This window comes from Jaculus jaculus, chromosome 1, assembly GCF_020740685.1.
Source record: "Jaculus jaculus isolate mJacJac1 chromosome 1, mJacJac1.mat.Y.cur, whole genome shotgun sequence".
Lineage (NCBI taxonomy): Eukaryota > Metazoa > Chordata > Mammalia > Rodentia > Dipodidae > Jaculus > Jaculus jaculus.
The window spans coordinates 26,590,570-26,610,717 of NC_059102.1; the positions used below are offsets into that span (position 1 = coordinate 26,590,570).

General features: G+C 41.8%; 1 long non-coding RNA gene across 1 annotated transcript; it reads left to right on the forward strand.

Annotated features, from left to right (window-relative positions):
- The first annotated feature begins 1,337 nt into the window (after positions 1–1,337).
- On the forward strand, positions 1,338–19,249 carry LOC123455134. The gene is made up of 4 exons (XR_006633694.1): positions 1,338–1,434; positions 7,028–7,136; positions 17,613–17,709; positions 18,402–19,249. It is a non-coding gene; the product is annotated as an uncharacterized LOC123455134 (long non-coding RNA).
- The last annotated feature ends 899 nt before the right edge of the window (positions 19,250–20,148 follow it).

The following is a 20,148-nucleotide window of genomic DNA, read 5'->3' on the forward strand; positions in this document are numbered from 1 at the left end:
TGTGGGAGGGAGCCAGAGTGTATGCTTCCAAACCGTGTGAGGACACGGACGCCACAGCGTGCTCTTTGAGATGATACCGTGCACGTTCGCTTTTGATCAAAAATAAGTGATGAACGCAAAAACCGGGAGAGTAAAGCTATGGGAACAGCCAGGACGAGAACGCAATGAATACAGTCCATCCGCCCGCAGGACACACCGCGTGGGCTGGCGTCACGCGGAGTCACCTGGAGACCCCCGTGGACCGGGAGGAAGGGTGGGTCTCTCCCTGGCGAGCGGCGCGCTGGCAGCCGGAGCGCAGCGCTGAGATGCAGCCGGGCGGGCGGCGAGTTCGGGACCCGAAGCCTCCGCAGCAGCCCGCGTGGCGGCGCCCATCCGCCCCGGCAGCTCCGTTCGCCGGCGCCACCGCGATCCGCCTGGGTTGGAGTCCGGGACCCGCTGCCGCCCCGCGCTACCGCCGTGGGTCCCCGAGCTCCTCTGGGCTCCTCCGCGCCCTTGGGCATCTCGGGCACCCGCAGCTCCCTGCGGCGTCCCAGGCGGCACCCCACCTGCTCCCCCAGATCTTGCTCCTCCTCCACGGAGAGCTGCCAGCGCTGATCTCGTCCGGGCGTGAACCGGAGCCTCTGGGCCACCCGATTCTGAGCCAGAGTGAGGAACCGCCAGTCCCGGCTCCCTGGCACCCAGCTGCTGGAGGTGAGAGACGGCGGCTGCTCCGGTCTGACCAGGACCCTCTCTGAGTAAAGGTACGTCGGTGGGGCGGGGTTCTGGAGGACAGGTGAGGTGAGGGTGAAAGTGGGCTGGAAGTTCTGTCCTTGGGGGAAAGTATCTGACTACCAATGTCTGACATGAAGACTTTTCTCAACTACCCCAGGCCCCCCGCCCATCCTTGGGGACAGCCTCCTTCTACAAGCTGTGATCCTGCAAAACTTTTGAGCCATCAGGTCAGCTCATACTCCTTGCCACTGTAGCTTGCGAGCCTGGGGAACCAAAGACTGGGGCATTATTAAATACCTAGAATATAGTGGTGAAAGGGTTACTTTGGGACCAGTAATTTCCCTTTACTTTTCACAAGCTTCCCGATACTTCCAGTTTCAAATAGTTACAGGTTTAGAGGGGAGCATATCTGAGGTGGGCGATCACCGCTATTGGACACAGTCCCTGTCTCTGGAGCTGGGAAGGAATCAAGTTCTAAGACCATCTTTCTCTCCCACCTCCCCCCCAACCGACACCCCTCTACCCTCCACCCCCGCTCCACTTGTCTCCTAGTTCAGAGTTAGGACTTTAAAAGTTGTGGACTACTCTCATTCTCCAATATCTTGTCATCCCCAAGCCAGGTCTCCAGCTAAAGACCTGACCCTTGCTTGTGGAAAAGAGGATGCCTGGAGAAGCCGAGTGCGTGTAGGTCGTTGCTGATACGGAGAAATCAGGAGAGTGAAGGTTGGTGGTTTGGGCAATGCCTCCAATGAGAAGTGGACTTGGAAACTGTCATGAACAGTGAAACAATAGCTTCGGTTTGCATGATCCCAGACTATTGAAAAGTGTGCAAAAGCTTTTTTTTTTTTAAAGTTGCCAGCAGAGCAGGCAGTAAGGGTTTGTAGGCAAAAATTAGACCCATGGGAAGTGAAGGGTAACAGGAAATTGGGAGGCTTTCTTTGAAATACCCACACATCACTCATCCCACCATCTGTCTCAGTATCTTAATTTGAATGCAATTGCCAGAAGTCTATCCAGAGAAAAGGTGCTTTAGTTATGCTAATCGATGGCTTTCAAAATAAAAGTTATGAAGAGTTTGAGGCAAGGGCTTGCTCACTAGGAGTCCTGTTGGCACACACTCTAGGTGGTGCTGAGGCAAAAATGTCAGTACAGCTAGTACTGTCCCAAGAACAGAACTTCCCATCTCCTGAAACAGGAAATAAAGCTGAAACCATCTAGCTCCTGGAGGACTTTACCTTTTGTCCTACCTAAGCAATGACACTTTAAATATGGGGGGGGGGGGACACTTAAATTATTCCCTTTGTAAGTCTGTTCCCTTTATTTTTCAGTTTTAGGTAGTTAACTTGAAGTTTGTGGCCTTAAATACAAAACATACATAGATACCATGGAGCAATAGACTTTTGCACTAGAAATATATTATAATAGAGTAGGGTGCAAATTATGCCCTACTCTGTTTTGGGACATTTTTGTCTGAATAAGAAAAGAAAACCTATAAACTAAGTCCTGACTATTGAAAAAAAAAAAAAATACTGGAATGTATTGCAACATTTCTATTCTTTGTTTGCTAATTGTTTGTGTATGTGTGTCTGTGTTTATATGCCCAGCAGATGCAACATGGCTCAGGTTTGGGATGGGTAACAGTACGTCTACTAAGGTCAAGGTTTGTAAACTGTAATGCAGAATGGCTTAAGGTCTGAGAACTAGTTTTGCTGACTTGTGAGCTCTCACATCTACAGTATTCTATTTGCTAATGCCACTGAACACACACGCACACACACACACACACACACACACACTTTTAAAGTATATATGTACATGTTTTCAAAAGCAGTGCTAATCAATTTATTCCAGACACTTTTGTCTGTATTAGCCTCATGACAGAGGAAAGTTCACAATTACTCTCTGTAAATTAGAGTATGAGAACTTGAGGAAGCTTCTGAGTAGACAATTTGATGAAATCTAAAATAGACTTGAAACCTGAGTTCTGGTTCTATTTAGCTGTTAATGTGCCCTTGACGAGTTGTTATAATAATATGGATTGATTTTTTTTTTTTTTTTAATGTGCAAAGTGGGATCATTGTCCCTTGGGACTAATACAAAGAATCAATCTGTGTAATAAAAATAACCTCACACAAAAGAACCATTGTCTATCTTTCTTCAGGTCATTAAAGGGGACAAGTCCTTAACTACAAATCTGAAGGTAAAACCAGAGGACCTTGCTTGGACTTTTTTCCCCTCTTAGAAATCTCAGAGAAAGATATAAGGCATAGCATCATTCATTTGACCCTACATGATCTTACCCAAAAAGCTATGGCTGAGGAAAACTGAGGATTATAATACCTGTACTACACATGGGAATCACCGGTAACTAATTATAGGCTGCCTATCCCGCTCTGGGTGTTTGTTTGCCTCTTCTTATCTTTCTTTTTCATCTATTTCACATGCTCATGGGGTTGCTGTTTGGGGATTGCAAGCTTTCCTCCTACAGGGTAAGTCCTTTTCCTGATATGTGTGTCTGTGCTGTGTGATGTCCATAGCAGTGCCCAAAACGTGAAAGTCATCCTTTGAATTCATGGAGTAATACTCTCAGTCTTGTCAAATGTAAAGACTCTTGCTACAGAAGCCTTTGCTGGGATCTGAATCTGACAGGAGTGTCGTGTGACCCAGAGGCTGCTGGATGGGGATAACTTGTTAAAGGAGCATGTTTTCACTGTGCATTCATTTTATACATGCTGGGTACTAGGGCCTAATATCATATGACGTTCTGTGCCTTGTGTTGTATGTTTTTCTTTCTTCTTCTTTTTTTTTTTTTACCATGTAGGGAGTGTCTAGGAATGTTTGGGGATAGCATTCTCTGCCAATTAAGGAATTAAGAGGCAGGATTTTAGGGTAAGAGGGGAAGAAAGCAGACTCCTCAGAGAGGACAGAGCTTCCAGAACAGTGAGCACCCACAGTTGTCCTGGGAACTGAACTTTCATTGACTGGGAAGACTCACCCATCCCCAGTGTGTGATTGGTTAGTTTGAGTGAAGGTGAGAGGTGCTGATTGGTTTTGCAGGTCTCAGGAAGCTGACAGCCCCGCCCACCAAAATAGTGCAGCTGCAGGAAAAATTCTTCCTAGCCAGGAAGGAGAGGAAGAAGTAATCTTCAGTATCTTAATTTACCATGGGCTCTTTCTTAATCTGCCTACCCAGAAAGCTGTCTCCTGCTGCAGGGCTTCACACTGAATTCTGAAATGTTACCTGGCGTTTGTTAACTGACCTTTATGAAATTCTTATTATAGGTCACTGGCAAGTTTGAATATATTTTCTTACCTTTTATGCTGAATGCCATTTGAGCAGTCATGTTTTCTCTCCATACTTGTTATCATTGGCGATATTGTCCCAGGGAATATTAGTCGAAGAAGGCTCAGGACCAGGACCAACTGGGAGGGCTCCCACCGCAAGCCCTTACTCTTTGCATGGGTTCTTTATCCCCTCCAGCTCCTTTTTTTTCTCTATTCCTTCCATACCCCACCACCACCACCACCACCATCCAGATCCATATCTTGTCACATGGACTTCTGGGCTACACCATGGCCCACATAGGCTTTTGGGCTCCACGTGGTGTACTTCTTTTCTTCCCACTTTGTCTCCCTCCCCTTACTTCCCAGCCTTCCCCTTTCCACATTCCCTTGCAAAATCTGAATAAAATGTGGTACTTTAAATGCTTTTTTTTAAAAAAAAATATTTTTATTTATTTATTTGAGAGAGAGAAAGAGGCAGAGAAAGAGAGAGACAGAGACAGAGAATGGGCACGTCTGCAAACGAACTCCAGATGCATGCACCCCCTTGTGCATCTGGCTTACCTGGGTCTTGGAGAATCGAACCATCATCCTTTGGCTTTGCAGACAAGTGCCTTAATTGTTAAGCCATCCCTACAGCCCTTTAAATATTTTTTTTTGAAAAAAACGGTTTGTATTTATTTATTTATGAGAGAGAGAGAGAGAGAGAGAGAGAGAGAGAGAGAGAGAGAGAATGGGTTCACTAGGGCTTCTAGCCTCTGCAAACAAACTCCAGAGGCATGGGCCACCATGTGCATCTGGCTTATGTGGGACATGGAGAATTGAACCTGGGTCATTAGGCTTCCTAAGCATGTGCCTTAACCTCTAAGCCATCTCTCGAGCCCAAAATGTGGTACTTTAAGATTAAAAAAAAAAAAAAAAAAACACTCAAAGAAAAATATCTTTATGACATAAACTATATGATTCCAATGATTCTTATGCTACATTTTGCAAATAGAATGACTGCCTGTTTGACAAAAATGTGTTTTCTTTCAGACCTGACATATAGTGAAATAAACCTTGGTAAATTAAACTGGGGCAGTTTCTTGAAAATAAGCTTACGCTCATTTTTATAATTTTCACAATAATTTATGAGGGTGACATTATTACTGTAATTGCATTAAACAAAAAAAACTCACTTCTAGAGGAGATAAATTAACTTGCTAGGGGGATGTGAGGGTTCAGGGCTAAAGGATAGCTTGGAATCTGGTTTAAACCAACTCTGTACCTGTGTTTGCCTTATTCTCTTAAATGCAGAATCAGAATCAGCACCTATTCAAGTCAGTCTGTAAATGCATTTACCTTGGGTAGGTTTCATAGGCGGTCAGAAACAGGCAAATCCTGGCTTTACAATCTGCATTTCCTTGTGAGAGAGGATTTTAGCATGCACCTGTGGTATTTCATTCCTTACCTCCAGGAATAATTACATTGTTCCCACAAGGTCCTCTTTATCTCCTGGGTGATTCATTGATCAGCAGGTCATCAGCACATTTTGACACATGACCTTGAGGATTAATGCATTTCAGCACTAACAATAAAGTCTGATTTTATTTCAAAACTGGCCATGAAAATTATACTTGGTTATCATTTGAATAAGATATTTTTACATGCCTTTTTTCATTTTAGTAGAACTGGTTTTCTCTTAAAAAGTTCAGTTTTTTTTTTCTTTTATGACTGAAGCTACTCTGCTAATAGACAAAAGAAATGTACAATATATTATTTTGTTCCCATAGAAGCAAGTGTGTGTGTGTGTGTGTGTGTGTGTGTGTGTGTGTGTGTGTGCAGGCAGACAGACTTTGTATCTCAGATCACCTTTCCAATCTGACTTAAAAGTGGGATCAACACCTGCTTTTTGCCTTCTGTTGATGCAGTCAGTAGCATCTCTAAAGCCCCACCCAGGTCTTAATGAATGTGATGGTGTGTGGTGGTTTGAATTTATATCCCACAATAGACTCATTTTATTTATTTATTTCAGGGAGATAGAAATAGGTTGAGAGAGAAAGAGAGAAGGGGTGCACCAGGGCCTCCAGCCACTGCAAACGAACTCCAGATGCATCTGGGTTACATGGGTCCTGAGGAATTGAACCTGAATCCTTTAGATTTGCAGGAAAGTACCTTAAGTGCTAAGCCATCTCTCCAGCTTGGCTCAAATATTTTTAAAGCTATTACTTGACTAAAAGAAGTGTCACTGTGGGAGATCCTGGGGTCCATCCCTAAGGTATTATTGGGTGTGGATCTGAATTCCATCCTAAAGTTATGCAGAGTGTTTGAGCTCTGCCTGAATCTCTGTTGTTTGCCTGTTGGTTGTGCTTGCTTGCTGTTACTCATGGTGCTGATTGTGGTTTTTGTTCTCTGCCTCAGTCTGTGAAAGGGGATGAGTATCTTCTATAAGCTTAAAAGTAAATCCTTTCCTCCCATAAACTGAATCTGGTTTGGTGGTTCATCCCAGCAGAGTACATCTGACTATTACATGATGATGTCAACCTGAAAGGAAAGTTCTAGAGAAAATAAGACATGATAATAATTTGTGTCTTTGATGTGATAAAGAGCAAACATTGTATTTTGCATGAGTATATATTTTCATACATAAATGCTTATAGGAACTGCTGACATTTTTGAAATCTGTTTATTTGAATCAAGTACTGGAATTTGGAATAACACATAAAGTATAATTCCTTTGGCTTGTGTCACTTTTGTACTGGCAGAAAGATGTTGTATGGCTCAAAAATACATGAGCTGAGAATAAAAGTTAACCCATTTTTGACATTAACTGGTACCTTTTACAAAAATATAATTCAATATTGACTCGGACTAACCTCTTTCTTTAAAAAATGACTCTCAAAAACAGTACAAATTACATAAAGTTTTGATTACATTAATAGTCATAGACATTTAAGAAGTATTAACCTTATGGCAGAGATAATACTGGCAACCTTATAAACATTGTCCTACTGTTAATTCACCAGACATTTTTTGAGCATCCACTGTGTTCCAGATGGTGATCCAACCAGGGATATGCCTGCAGTGGTACACATTATGAGCATTCCCGTGCGGCAGCAGAAGATGCTTGTCCTCATGATCCCAAGAACTGTTGGGAAGCACAGGTGAGACTGGATATTTCTGGAAGGGATAACCCATCTCAGGCTTTTGCCAAAGGTGATGCTTAAATTGACTCAAGAGTAGTAGGGGGAATATCACAGGAGAGTTTTAATTTGAACATGAGCATATGATGGCCAAAGGAGAAAAAATGCTGTAAGGAGAAAGAGTGACTGCTTAATCTTTAACATCAGTTAACATTCTTAGTTGATACAGCAATGAGCATCTTCTTGCTTGCAGTTTTTAGGGGAAGTTTTACCATGGTGGGGGAAGCAGGCTCTCCTCATCTTATATCCGCAGCACAGACAGAACAGTATGAATGAGACACAGTGGCTGGAATCTAAAACTCTGTGATCTGCTACACAGCAGTAGACCTCCTGTAAAAGGGATATACCTCCAAAAGACTCTACCAGGTGGGGACTAAGTAGGAAGCTTAACCAAAAGTACCTGAGATTGTAGGGATATTTACATTTAAACCACCATGGTTGGTATATTTCTTTCTTAAAAGCTTTTAAAAATTATTTATTATATGCTTATGTAGTATGCATATATGTGTATATACTTGGTCATAAGTGTGTTTGTGTGTGTGTGTGCCTGTGTGTATAAAAATCAGTTTTCCTGTCTCTATGTAACTTATTTTGAAACTAAAATATTTCTCTTAACATGAAGCTCACTAATTCAGCTAGAATAGTGTTTTACTTACCTTCCTATTGCCAGGAGAAACACCATAATCAAAAGCTACTGATGGGAGTAGAGTATATATTTGGTCTTACAGTCTTGGCAAAAAGCTTTATGATGGCAGGGGAAATCATGGCATGAGGAAATGCTAGACCTCAGCATTTCCATAGCAGGTAGAAAACAGCAGCAAAAGAGGAAGTGGTAGCTGACTGTAACACCCAAAATCCCACCCCTAAACTGACACCTCCTCCACCAAGTCTCCACATCCCAAATTAATCTGTGAGATGGCGACTTAGCTCCAAAAGCACAGGAGTGTATGGAGGACACCTGACTCAAATTGCTTCAATTTACTCAGGTCCCCATAAACACATGGACATTTCATGATGTAAAACTGCATTCAGTTCAACATTAAAAGTCCCCAAAGATTTCTTTTTTAGCAATCTCAATACTATTCAATCATCCCCAACCAAAACACAAGTTACATGCACATTAGTTCACATTCACACTGCAAAAGATGGCCTCAGGCATAACAAAGAAAGACTCAACCCATGTAAGATCTAAGTTAAGCAGGGTAAATATCAAATCCTGAAGCTTGATGTACGGCATCTTGAGCCCATGATGAAATCTCCAGGGTTCCAGTTCTGCCCCACCAGGTGGTATGCTTACAGCATGGTGAAATCTCCATCCTTAGCCTGCAACTCACCTCGGCAGCCATCTCATCATCCTCAGTTCTGCACTGCAGCCTATGGTTCATCCTCATGGCTCCTTCATGCCTCTATGCAGGGACTCCAGTAATCGTGTCTCTCATTGCCCAGTGGCCATTTCCAAACAACCATGTTTCAAATACAATGAATCCATTTTTTCTGCATTTGTTATGCTCTTGTAATACCAAATAAGATATCCATTTTTTTTTTTTTTAAATCTAGTGGGGAAGAAAGGTGGTTTGAAAAGCAGCGAAAACCTTCAGCATTCTTCTACTGCCTCAATGCAAAACAACAGGGTCAAGCTCAGTGGTGGTATTTTCTAAAATTATTGCCCTGAACTGTTGTCTCCTATCTAAAGCTTTCAATCATTTCAATGCTATATGCTTCTCCTCATGGCAGTGTGTTTCTCTGAATCTAACCCTGCCCAAGTTTACAGGGTAGGGGCAGAATGCATTAAGCCCCTCATGTGAGCTGCCTCTTTACCAGTCTAGACATAACTCTTTCTTCTCCTCATTACTCAAACCTACACAGTTCTTTCTTTACTTAGGTCTTTCAAACTCTGACCAGATTGATCCACCAAGGTCTGCTTATGATACTACAAGGCATCTCTTAGTTCAAGGTTTCAAGTCCTTGCACATGCATTCTTAAAATCAGTTCCAAAAGATCGAAAGTCACACTGTCAGGTTGATAGAAGTCAGGACCCTCCTCCTCTGGTACCAATATCATACTGTAAGTTACTTTCTCATTGCTGATACCACACACTCAACTAAAAGCACCTGATTGCAGAAATTTTTTTTTTTTTTTTTTTTGATTGTAGTCTCAAGAAGTTTCACGATGGCAGGAGAAAGCTTGGCATGAAGTAAGCTGCGCATCACCTCTCTTCCATTGCAGGTAGAAAGCAGTAGCAGGAGAGTGAGCTGAGCTCTGGCAATGAGGAGTTGGCTATAACACTCAAAACCTGCCCCCAACAACACACCTCCACCTTCCAAATTGTCACTAGCTGCGAACATAACACCCAGAATGCATGAGTTTTGGGGGAACACCTGATTCAGACTACCACAACTAGTTTGATAACAAGCTGAGGGGACCCTCCTGTTTCTTTCTCCTCTGGACTGGGTATATGCTATCACAACCAGCTCTTGCATGGGGACTGGGGATTCAAATCAGGCCTTTATTATCACAGGACAAGCATTTCAACCACTGAGCCATTTCCCCAGACACCAGAAATCTGTTATATTTCATGTCCGTGGGAAGTTAAAGTTATGGGAAAATATACCCGTGTCGCCATTGCAGACGTAATTTTACTTCTTTGTACACTCAGGTCTCATCTTGGATGTTGTTGCTGTCCTTCCTGATGTATGTCTCACAAGCAGATTGCATCAAAAGGGCAGGCTTTTCTTTGGTAAACTCATCTTCAACCAGACTGAATCAACTGCCTATACTGAACTTCCTGTTTCTCTTCACGTCTGTCAATTTAGTCATGCAATTTCTGTGACTTGTCTTCATGTATATCTTACTTTGCTATGCTATACCTCTACAAAGAATAGAGGAAGCATTTGTCTCTCTAGTGGGGAAGTGGAACAAGCAGCATCTTGTCAGTGGCCTGGGACTCCGCCACCTGCAAAGGTTATTCCTGAGGCACTTGGTTCTGTTCTGGTCAGATGGGTACAATAGTCAAATGGTTAGCAAGAAGCAAAGACAACAATCTGACAGGCACAGATTTTAGTGAAAGAACGGGAATAATTTAAAGATGTAGGTAGAAAATACAGGGACTGAATGTACTGTAGGAAATTGCACCCGCACTTTTGCATGTACATTAAATATTTCTGTGGATCTCATGAATGTTCTCATTGCCACTTGAGGTCAGCAAGGCAACTTTTCTCTTTTCAAAATGCTTCACTTCTTTTGGAATGCTCACAGCTTTACTTATAAATGCTCCCAAACTGGAAAATATTTAAATATCCATTAATAGTAGGACATACTGCAAAGTTCCATATGTTCTTAAATGATATATAAATAATAGGAAAAAATTGCAGATACAGGTAACCATGAAGAAATCTCAAAAATGTGGTGCTGTGCAAACAAGTCAGCCTTACACAAGAGTGCAATTTTTTAAGAACTTTGCCTGAATGATATGAGACAGATGCCATTGTTACCTGGATTTCATAGGACATAAAACAGAGGAAATTCTGATTCAAGAGTTTGATTTACACACCAGTTTTTGGAAGAAGAGGGACAGTGACTTAGGACGCAGCTTCTGTGAATACCTGTATCTGCAGGGGTTTCATCGCTGTGTGTGTGTTTATTTGGCCTTGAAGCACTGCAGAACTTGGTGTATATTGGAGATAAAACCTGTACTTCTACCCGTAAGTACCATTGGAGATGAGGGTGAAATTTGACCAAGAGCTCTTGCAGCACAACAGCTTCTTGGGAAGTCATATACTTCTAACTGGAGAGTAAGTTTCTTAGTGACAGCAAGGTCATTTATGACCTTACAGATCACCTTACAGAGTACAGGTTAGTACAAGTGAGGGGTCTGGCCTCATCTTCATGCCTCATTGAGACCCTGGTGCACCTCACTTATGAGAGCATTTGTGGCTGCCGTCATTATGATAGAGGAGAGTGAAGCCACTGGAGTCACATTGTCCCCTGTCTAATTAATACTAGACAGGTGAAACCTGGTAATGTCAAGGGAATGAAGGCCATAATCCCTGGGTATACTAATGACAGAATGATAGGGTGTTGCTTTGAGAATGGAGTTAACCTGGAAAACTTACAGGAATATCATAACGGTGCTAGCCCTTGTGTACCAGTCACCTACAGAAAAGAAAAAGTAAAAAAGGAGTCAGATCTCATTCATCCTCCCATGACAACAAGTAGAAGGTGGCATGTTTAGTTAGGCAGCACACATCACACATTGCCTATTGATACCCATGTTAATTTAAATGATGACATAATTGCATTTATGTTATCAATTTTTCTTTTTGATTTCTTGAATCTGCTGAGGGTATAGGGTTAGCGAGGTTGCTAGGGAAGTTTATGGAACTGTGGAACCCTCTACATTACAAGTGAAGATAAAATTTTTGTGTGTGTATGTGTGCATTTATACTGTATGCATGTTCGTATATGTGTGTGAGCGGGGTGCATATGCACATTTGCATGAGTACAAGCAGAATCCAGCAGACATCACATGTATTCCTCAATTACTCTCTACCTTAGTTTTTGGAACAGGGTCCTTAACTGAACTCTGAGATCACAGATTTCAGCTAGAATAGTTAACCCACATCACAAGCCCCAGAGATCCTCCTGTATTCACCTCCCCAGTACTTGGATTGAAGGTTTACATATCTGGTTTTATTTTTATTTTATTTATTTATTTGTAAGCACAAAGAGAGAGATAAAAGTGAGAAAGTGGACATGCCAGAGCCTCTGGCCACTGCAAGTGAACTCCAGATACATGTGCCCCTTGTTCATCTGGCTTAGTGGGGGGGTGGGTTCCTAGGGAATCGAACCTGGGTCCATTGGCTTCACAGGAAAATTCCTTAACCACTATGCCATCTCTCCAGCCCATATATCTAGTTTTGTTGTTGGTGACAGTAATCCAAAGTCACATCTTCCTGCTTCTCTGTCCACTATTTAACCAAGTGAGCCATATTCTTAGCTCCCAAGGAGATGGATTTTAATTGCAGTAATAAAAGATTACCTCATCTTTTAAATGATTATTGTAAACATATTGCTAAGTATCAATACTGTTCTATTTACTCATCACAGTGACAATGGGAGATAAGTTAATTCGAGCATGATGGAAACTGTGCCTCAAAGGAAGTGGAAACCTGCCCGAATTTTCCTACATGAAAGCAGGAACTACAGAGATTTCAGTTGTATATTGTTTTAATTTTGACTTTTTAAAATTCTTCATAAGTCATTTGAACATGACTTTAGCAAAACCTCACGCCATGAGTATGAATCTCAATGAAAACCCCCTTCCCTGTCACTCTGTTCTCAAGTCATAGACCTGATTTACTCCTTTCATATTATACATACATCCCTACAGGAACCTCACAGCATGTCCCTGATGTACAACATCTTGCAATCCAGTAAGGACATGTGGGACCTGAAGGCTGGGTAGTCTCTTGCAGTGAGCCAGGATCCTCCCCCATTCCTGGAGGTCACAGTGAGCCTGGACTCCAAGATTGGCAGGAAGTAAGGCCATTTCCTCTCCAAGCAGGAGATACCTGGACTTTCAGATAAGACTTAGGCTTCGCCCATAACCCTGAGGCCTTTGGCCAGTTACCTAGGAAACTCCTTATATGTTATCAGCCAGCACCTTTGCATGCCTTCCCTTGCCTGGTGCTGGAACAAATGTCCCCATTTTAGGCATAGGTTAGAAACCTTTAAACCCACCAATCCCCTTAGGACCCTTTTCCTACCCTTAGATGGCTATAAATCCATTTCCCTGACAACAAACTGAGAACTGTTCACCAACAATGACTCCCAGGAGTGATTCTTTCTCTCCTCATGCATGCACAACCTTGGTCTCCACAGTTGCCTGGGACAACTTCAGGGGAGCCTCTGATGGGCCCTAGAGGACAGAGGAACCCACGTTTCTATTTATTTATTATTTATTTATTAGTTATGTATACAGTATGTATACAGCCATGTTAGTAACACTATTAGTCTCCTCCCTGTCTTCCCCCCTCCGCAGGGACCCTCCTCCTCAATCAATGTGGTTCGGTTGGTCATGGCAATGTCTCTGTGCATAATGTCCCAACTTGTAGCTCTAACAATCTTCCTGACCCCTTCTTCCACAAATTTCCCTGAGCCATGTTGGGTTCATTTTTAGTCTACTTCAGTGTTGAGATTTTGGGAGCCTATGTGTCTGTGGATATTTTTACATTTTATCATTGCTTTCATCCTGGGTCATCATTAAGCTAAGGAGCATGTACATGTGCACGTTATTTTCAATCTGATGCCCTAAGAGATCTAATCAGACTTCCTTCTGAGCAAAAGGAGTGTTGAGTCTGGTTATTGCTCACTCAGAATAATAGTGTGTGGGAATCCAGACTGCTGGGCCAGTTGATCCCGAGATTTCTCTAGAAAAATTTAGCCATGATTACTTATTGCCGGCTTCAAATTTCTGGGATGAACTCCGAAACCAGGCACAGTTTATGGGAGGAAGGGATCTATTTCTGGCTTATCGATCCAAGGGAATTTCAGTAATTGCAAAAAAAAAAAAAAAAAAAAGCAAAAAATAAAAGAAAACCCTCACAAAAAGCAAGAGCAAAATCATTGCATCCAAACAGCAGGGAACCCAGGCAGAACTCAGACTGCTCTCTGCAAACCTTAGGCTGAAATCCCAGGTTTGCCCCCAAACATACCTTAGGGCTGGACCCTAGGATCCACACACAGTGATGTCACCTCCAGCCAGGTACCTGGAAATTCAAGTTACAACCATGAATAAAACTCCTGATTCTATTGGGGAATATCCAATAAACGACTAAACTTATAATACTAGTTAATGGGGCATATGTTGCTCTCACTTGACATGGTGTCTACAGCCTTCCTCTGATGATTTGCACCATATTTTGCTGAGCTAAGAGGGTTTTGACCTGGGCAAACGCTAGGTTTTCTTGCAGGCCACCAAAGTGTGTTCAGATATGGCCCTCTCTTACCTGCATTTGAATATCTTACATTTAGGCGAGCTTGGAGTCTGGAGTTAGTGCTTTGTTTCAGGACAGAAGAATGAGTGGGAATATTCATGTTTTAATAACTTCCCAGATGACTTTATGAATACTAAAACCTGAAAAAGCTTTCTGTAGAATATTCTTCTGTGTGGTCTGTGAGCCTCCTGAGACTTGCCTCACATGTATGCACTCAGCATTTTATTATTTGTCAAACACTGAAATCTGTGAGCCCAAAGGCTGAAATGTTCTCGAGCAGCCATGGCAAAATGATGTTGTATAGATAGCATATTGTTCCAGCTGGACAGAAAGGGAAGGGCATGCCTTTCCTGGAAATGAATCTTTACACAGAGCAAATAATCACTGCCCTTCGCAAAATGGGAACCATCTTTCCTCATTATGCATATACCTTACATATGTGCTGTGATGAGGATATAAAGATGTACTTTTAAAATGTAATATAATGATTAGTAACACAACTATGGAAACAGATACAGTGAGTTAGAAATATTGCTTTCCCATTTACTAGCTCTGCAACTTCACAAAAATAATTTTGACACTCTGGTCCTTTATCTTGAAATATTTTTAAAAATCTCTTATTAAAAGTTTGTATGAGCCAGGTGTGGTGGAACACTCCTTTAATCCCATCACTTGGGAGGCAGAAGTAAGAGGACTGCCATGAGTTCAAGGCCACCCTGAGACTAAATAGTGAACTCCAGGTAAGCCTGGGATAGAGAGAGATACCCTCCCTCCAAAACCCAAGAAAGTAAAAAAAAAAAAAAAAAAAAAAAAATTGCATGAGACAAAAGTAGTCTGATGGTCCCATATCACTTAAGACAATGACTGGCACATGACAAGTGTTCAGTAGGCATTAGCTGTTACACTGCAACTGTGGCAGAGTGAGCAGATTAGTCAACCATTAACACAGACTATTGTGACAAGCACAATGCCGAATATCCAAATGTGAGTCACGTGTTGCTTGGAACATTTCCACCATCTCTGAACTTTTAGTCCCATGATGTTCTATTTCATGTATCTGAAGGCAAAGTAGGACCTTCTATTGTTTTAGTTTCATTTAATTTTTTTTTTATCTGACTTTAAGTATCACTTACAGATTTTGTAACTCGTTGCTCAAGATAATCTACTTCCTGACATTTTGTTATTTTATGCTTTTTCTTTGAGTTAATTTTCAATAAACAAACGAAAATCACACAGATGGCCATGTGAATAGATATATTATATATAGTCATAAATATGTTATTGAATATATTAGTAATCAGTGTGTTATTGATCAATAATATATTTACATGAAAAAACTTCAAGTTTGCCATATGAAATCTATATAAACTTTCACATATTCAATATCAAACTTAACGGTTTGGAAAATATGTACAAACAAAAGATAGAAAAAATAAAGTTCAGAGATGTTAGCAATATTAGTCTAAATATTAGAAATTTTTGTTTTAGGCCAGAGAAATGGCTTACCACTTAAGGCACACCTGTGAAACCTAAGGACCCAGGTTCAATTCTCCAGCTTCCTATGTAAGCTAGATGCACATGGTGGCACATGCATCTGGAGTTTGTTTGTACTGGCTAGAGGCCCTGGTGTGCCCATTCTCTCTCTCTCTCTCTCTCTCTCTCTTCCTCTCTCTCTAATAAATAGATAAATATAAATAAAAAAGAAAGACATTTGTCTCAACTATTCCATTTTGAACCTGGTATGTAGTAGAATCTCAGTAAACTTCATGAATATAATTTTTTCCTAAAGATAAAAATTTAGATCTGAAAAATATGGAGAAACAGTTAGTTTATGTAACTGATTATAACTGACAGTTTTGTTTTCAATTGCATTTTCTGCTATTTTTTCAATGAACATTGATTATTTGTATATTTTATGAAATTTGAAACTTGTAAAGAATAAGTAATGAGCTTAACATTATTATATTTAATTCATTTAACTTAAAAAATTCTTTGCAGTTACTAGATTTAGTAAATAATTTTTTTGGCAAAGGTAGCAAGAAGATCACCTTTTAAAAAACTTCACAATGTGTAGTAACAGACATTTTCAGACCTTTATCTATTAGATTGTGAATTAGAAAAATGACATATCTTAAAGTTATTATACTAGTAAGTCCTTAGAGATGTGGTCCCTGTACTTCCAACTAGGAAATTGTGTGTGTGTATGTGTGTGTGTGTGTGAAATCAAATCTCAGATATTGCTTTGAACTTGATCAACATTTAGCTGTAGGAAACAGGAATAAATGGGAATATTTATGCATTAATAACTTCTCAGATGATTTTATAAACACTAAAACCTGAAAATTCATTCCCTAGAATATTGTTCTTATATGTATACACACATTTCATATGCTTACGCAGTATTTCAAGGATTGTTGTAGTCTCTCCCACATTTCTGGGATGACCATAGAATCAGACAAACTATATGGGAGGAATGGGATTTGATTTAATCTTACAGATCCAGGGGACATTCTGTCAATGGCAAAAGAAGCTGGCCCCCATTCACAGATCCAAACAGAGAGAAAAAAATCAAACAGCCAGGAAACAGCAAAAAGCAGTAGCCAGCATATCCAGAGATTAAACTCATCTCTCCACACATTTGGGCTGGCATCTAACACTCACCCCCAAACACAACTCTGGGTTACGCCCCAGGATCCAACCCTAGTAACAACCTCCTCCAGCCAGGCGGATGGAGACCCAAGTTATGTTTAATTTTAATAATACACCCAAATATACTGGGCCATACATTTTCAAACTACCACAGGCATATTCTATATATTATTCCTCAGTTACAGAAGTGACACATTAAGTTGTCCTCTGCTTAGATGGAAACGAGGTTAGAAACCTCAGACACCAAAGGAGGAAGTGGTATACAGACAGATTAAGAACACACACTGATACATGGAGACCACGAGGAAGTGACAGGGATCCAGAGATCAAACAGAATCACACAATGAATAAAACCAGAGGAAAGAGAGTGATGAGGGAGCACATGAAATTCATCAGTGAGTTTATGATGTAACAAAATAAGACTTGATCTCACATTCATAAGACTCTGCTAATATACAAACACACTCTTCATTCTGTACATATTTTGAAAATCTTATTCACAGATGCTGTTCTAGTATTAAAGGACCCATGAGATCTGTAATGGATTACAGGGTGATACAAAAATCACCTTTCCTATTTGTTGTCATCAGCTCCACCTTGCTGGGAAGAACATCCAGCCAGACACTGCTTATGGGAGAGTTGGTTTTATTTCAGTCTTACAGGTCCAGGGGAACTTCCATTAGTGATGGAAGAGGTTGTCTCCCTTTCACAGATCCAAGCAGAGAGAAACCTTCTAACACCCATCTCCACAAGCAAGCACATACCAGTAACGTTCTAATTGCTTTTTCCACAGCGTTGAGTTAGATCTGTCTCCAAACACACTTTAGAGGTGGACCTGAGGATCTGGCCTCAGTGATACCTCCTCTACCAGGCTGGTGCAAACTTAAGCGGTAAGCTCAACCTTAACCAAAAAATACTTGAGGCTATGGGGAACATATATTTGCATTCAAACTAACATACTACTCAAAAATTTGTACAAATAACTCATATCTCATGAGTTTACAAAACAAAATTCCAAATACATTTCTTTTTGCTTAAATATATTTCACACTTTTTACTCCAGTGTTTTGATTTCTGTTTTCTTTTTTTTTTTTTTTTTTTTTTTTTTTTTTTGGTTTTTCGAGGTAGGGTCTCACTCTGGTCCAGGCTGACCTGGAATTAACTCTGTAGTCTCAGGGTGGCCTTGAACTCACCGTGATTCTCCTACCTCTGCCTCCCGAATGCTGGGATTAAAGGCGTGTGCCACCACGCCCGGCTTCCAGTGTTTTGATTTCTAACTCAGCTCACAAAGGCTATGATTTGGCTGTCCAGTTTGTTAGACGATTTTACATCTGGGAATCAAAATGGAATTGGCCATTTCAATTCCTCTGAACACTATACTTTTGAGTTCATGTCTTAGAGTGGTTGTACAGTGCCAACCATTTAGATACAATTGCTGCTGTGCCCACAGTTCTGGATAGGGCACTAGAGTGGTTAATGCCATCATTCACCCTGACAAGGGAACGACTCTGTTCTTAATTTGACGTTAGAGGGAAGTGCTGCCACACCCTGATATACTCTCTCCCTTTGCTTGTACTTTCAGATGGATCCTCAGTACTGCAGAGGATGATGAGTGGGTGTCTATGTGTGCTGAGGTCAATGTTGCAGGGTTTAGTTCCTAGAAAGGGGATAGCAACACATAGAAAAATAAACTCACAACACTCCATTAGGCATACAGGGGAGTTGGGGGAATCTCTGTCCCATGTGGCCCTCAGTGTTTTCATTCTTAGGCTTACACATGCATAGCAAATAATGGCCATGACATAACACAGATGGTTTTAAGAGAAGTTCATTGATTTTGTGGCCTGTAGTTTTAACAGGTTTGTTTGCTAGGAAGGCATCTGGCTACGGTAAACAGTGCATGGGGACCTATGGATAGGATTTAACTTATTTTATCTAATTTAAGGTAGGAGCAGCTGCATTCTTCAACTTACATTGGCATGCATGCTTAGTTAGGTACAGTTTTGCTGTCAGCTACATAGAGATATGACAGTGGTCTCCTCTCAAGCACTGCCACACACAGGCTGGAGCCTTCAGAAGAGGAGCCTGAGCTTCCAGGAATGGCTAAGGACCCCCAGGCTACAGGAGGCCACTCCCTCTCCAAACCCTGCACACCTGAACATAGGCTCTGCCCATAGCCCTGAAACCTTTGGCCAGTTGCCTAGGAAACTCCTTATCATCCAGCAGCAGCCTTCCCACAGTCCTGAGGCTATAGATCACTTGACCCCCACACCCACCACCATTGCCTATGTGCTCAATGAATGTCTCCATATGCTAATTTGGCATCAGAAATGAACTTGGTATGTCCAATTCCCTTAGGGTCCTCTCCCCCACCCTCAGAAGCTTATAAACTCATTTCACTGACAATAAACTGAGAGAGCTGCTTAACTATCTCCTGGGAGTGTTTTTCTTGTTCACCCACCCTGGTTGCCTGGGAGCCTTGGGGGACCATGGCCAGGCCAGGAGGATACAGAACCCACAGCTGTCACCTGAACAGGGCCATTAGGAGATGGACAGGGTAGGTGAGTGCTCTCCCAGAGGGACTGGGAGACATTGGCCCATGTGGCCTTGCCTCCACGTTTTTTGAGGACTGGCAGGTTTCTCTTTTTCATCCTTTATTTTTGGTTCATGCCATCGCGTGGGACCAGACATGATGAACTGGCAACTGAAGTCTCTTGGCCAAAACCACTCTTTAGTATTGACTGAAGGCCACCTGTCCTCTGCCTTGACCCCAACAGCCCATTGGGTGTTGGCAAAACCCTCTATCGATTTCTCTTTTCTCCATCAGAAGGAAGCTATCTTTCTCTTTTTTCTCCTTTATTTAATATTGAATCCCAGCAAAAGAAATCACAGATTCATAGATTATGGGCTCTTCTGAAAGTTAAGGGAATTAAGCTCTCCATGAGGGAGTCTGGATCCTTTTGGAAAAAAGTCCTCCAGGTCACTCCCTGGATGATTTCTAGGCATCCATGTGGTCCAGACACGTGGACCTGCATAGCTTATCTGGCTAGGAAATGAAAAGTTCAGGAAGGAAATTTCCCCTCACTCCCTTTAAGTGGTGAAACTACAAGCTGGCTCTGCAAGCGCTCCAAAGCAGCCCAAGTCAGAGTCAGGCATTGGGCTCACACGTGTCTAGACATGGCGCTTCAGCTCATGTAGGCATCATGCCTCTGTCTCCTCTCCCAGTGGCCCCCCACGGACCCCCTCTTTTCCCAGCAGTCCCCAGTGGGTGCCCTCCTTCTTCAGTGGCCTCCCGGAGATCCTGGAGGCCCCCTCTTTTCCCAGCGGTC